This window comes from Hylobates moloch, unplaced genomic scaffold (assembly GCF_009828535.3).
Source record: "Hylobates moloch isolate HMO894 unplaced genomic scaffold, HMol_V3 SCAFFOLD_10, whole genome shotgun sequence".
Classification (NCBI taxonomy): Eukaryota; Metazoa; Chordata; class Mammalia; order Primates; family Hylobatidae; genus Hylobates; species Hylobates moloch.
Genome location: NW_026652285.1, coordinates 8,188,941 through 8,192,148, shown reverse-complemented (window position 1 = coordinate 8,192,148; position 3,208 = coordinate 8,188,941). Strand labels below are relative to the sequence as shown.

Here is a 3,208-nt window from a genome sequence, read left to right as displayed (position 1 = left end):
AGATTTACCATATGTTTTAAAATGATGTTTGGCCATCTACAGTAAATGAAACAAAATGCTTTTTAAAATAATGTAACACTTTATTTTTACTACCAAACTCTCCCTCTCTTGTGAAATATCCATCTTACTAAGCAAAGGTTTATTTAAGCTCCACTTAACATCTATGTTGTTTTTAGCTCATTTCCTTTTAAAAAAAGCAATTGGTGAGTTTATTTCCCAGTTTAGCTGTTATAATAAAATATAAAAGGCATTTCTGTTTTGGCCTCTAGTATAGCATTATCGAAAGCTACAAAACTCAACAGCAAAATATAGGACAGTGTAAAATTAGAAACGGCTGGTGTTTCTTTAGCAGCAGTTGCTGCCCTTGCAGTTGTTTTCCCCTCTTGCCACCAGCACAAATCTGAAAGTCACCTCTGTGTACCAGACAACAAACCCCAAGTGTGTTTTTTAAATAACAGCTTTATTATTCACATAGCATAGACTTCACCCTTTTAAAGTACACAATTCGGTGGGTTTTAGTATATTCACAGAGTTGGGTAATCATTACCATTGTCCATTGAGAACGTTTTCTTCTCTCCAAAAAAACAACCCCAAAAACTCCATAGCCTTTAGCATTCATTCCCCATTCCTTCATTCCCCCAGGACCTGACAATCACTAATCTACATTCTGTCTCCGTGGACTTGCCTATTCCAGACATTTCATAAAAACGGAATCATAATTATGGGGCCTTTGTCACTGGCTTCTTTTGCTGCTGCTGCTGCTTTTTTTTCTTTTTCGTTTTCTTTTCTTTTAGAGACAGGGTCTTGCTATGTTGCCCAGGCTAGTTTCAAACGCCTGAGATCGAGGTGCCCTTCGGCGTCCAGCCCTCCTGTTCCGCCGCCACCGTTCCACGGCCCTCCTGTTCCGCCGCCACCGTTCCACGGCCCTCGTGTTCCGCCGCCACCGTTCCGCCGCCCTCCCGTTCCGCCGCCACCGTTCCGCGGCCCTCCCGTTCCGCCGAAGTGCGTGGTGCTCGGCGGAGGGGCTGGGCCTGCATTCTGTCCTCCTCTTCTGGCTGCCGGTAGGACCTTTCTCTCACAGCTGCTGGGGCCCCGTGTCATCGCCAAGGCAGAGCACGATGCCCTGGAAAGAGGGAAGTGATGGAATTAAACCACCCCCAATAACTGGAAGATTTGGAACCTAACTGAAAATTGGTATTGGTGGATTGCTAAATGTTGGGACATCTACTTTCTTCGATGTATTAACCAATAGTCAGGCTTCAGCAGAAAACTTCCCATTCGGCACCATTGATCCTAATGAGAGCAGGGTACTTGTACCAGATGAAAGGTTTGACTTTCTTTGCCAGTACCACAAACCAGCAAGCAAAATTCCTACCTTTCTAAATGCAGTGGATATTGCTGGCCTTGTGAAAGGAGCTCACGATGGGCAGGGCCTGGGGAATGCTTTTTTTTTTTTTTAAATCCCATATTAATGTCTGTGATGGCATCTTTCATCTAACACGTGCTTTTGAAGATGGTGATATCACACATGTTGAAGGAAGTGTAGATCCTATTGGAATCACAGAAATAATACATGAAGAGCTTCAGCCTAAAGAGGAGGAGATGATTGGGTCCATTACAGATAAACTAGAAAAGGTGGCTGTGAGAGGAGGAGATAAAAAACTAAAACCTCTTTGGGAGGCCGAGGTGGGTGGATCACGAGGTCAGGAGTTCGAGACCAGCCTGGCCAATATGATGAAACCCTGTCTCTACTAAAAATACAAAAATTAGCCAAGCATGGTGGCATGCTCCTGTAATCCCAGCTACTCAGGAGGCTGAGGCAGGAGAATTGCTTGAATCCAGCAGGCGGAGGTGGCAGTGAGCCGAGATTGCGCCACTGCCCTGTAGCCTGGGTGGCAGAGCGAGACTCTGTCTCAAAAAAAACAAACAAAAAAAACAAATGGTTGATGAAAATAAAAGAGTGGGTGGACAAGTATGACCCAGGTGCCTTTGTCATTCCTTTTAGTGGGGCCTTGGCAAGAATTGAGTGCTGAGGAGAGACAGAAGTAACTGGAAGCGAACACGACACAAAGTGCTTTGCCAAAGATTATTAAGGCTGGGTTTGCAGCACTCCAACTAGAATACTTTTTCACTGCAGGCCCAGATGAAGTGCGTGCATGGACCATCAGGAAAGGAACTAAGGATCCTCAGGCTGCAAGGAAAAATTCGCACAGATTTTGAAAAGGGACTCATTATGGCTGAAGTAATGAAATATGAAGATTTTAGATGGGAAGGTTCTGAAAATGCAGTCAAGGCTGCTGGAAAGTACAGACAACAAAGCAGAAATTATATTGTCGAAGATGGAGATATTATCTTCTTCAAATTTAACACAACTCAACAACCGAAGAAGAAAGATAATGCATGTTTTACAGTAATCCAGATGTCTGCACTCAATAAAACACTGGGAAAAAAACAAAAACAAAAACAAACTCCTGGGCTCAAGCAATCCTCCTGCCTCAGCCTCCCAAAGTGCTGGGATTACAGGCACGAGCCACTATGCCAGGCCAGCTTTTTTCACTTAGCTTAATGCTTTCAAGGTTTATTTATGTTGCAGAATGTATCAGTACTTCATTCCTTTTTATGGTCAAATAATATTCCATTGTATGGATATACCACATTTTGTTTAATCATTCACCAGATGATGGACATTTAGATTGTTCTTATGTTGATTATTATGAACAGTGCTGTTATTAACATTTATATACAAGTTTTTATGTGGATATATGTTTTTATTTTTCATGAATATATGTATAAGTAATGAAGTTGCTGGGTCATATGATAACCTTTTGAGGAACTGCCAGACTATTTTCCAAAGTGGCTACACCATTTAGCATTCCCAGTTGCAGTGCGTGAGAGTGCCGATTTCTCCACATTCTAACACTTGTTATCTATCTTTTTGATTATAGCCATTCTAGCGGGAATGATGTAGTATCTCATTTTGATTTTGATTTGCATTTCTCTGATGGCTAATGACATTGAGCATCTTTTCATGTGCTCATTGTCCATTTGCATATCTTCTTTGGAAAAATGTCTTTTCAGATGCATTTTTAAAAAAAAAAATTATGGGTTTTATCTTAATTGGGTCATAAGAGTTTTTTAGAATATATTCTGAATACAAGTCCCATATCGGATATATGATTTGCAAGTATTTTCTCTCATTCTGTGGGTA

At 41.6% G+C, this 3,208-nt stretch overlaps 1 pseudogene; it reads left to right on the top strand.

The window, feature by feature from the left end:
* Window positions 1–1,118: 1,118 nt before the first annotated feature.
* LOC116474317 (obg-like ATPase 1) lies at window positions 1,119–2,497 on the top strand (annotated as a pseudogene).
* Window positions 2,498–3,208: the final 711 nt, after the last annotated feature.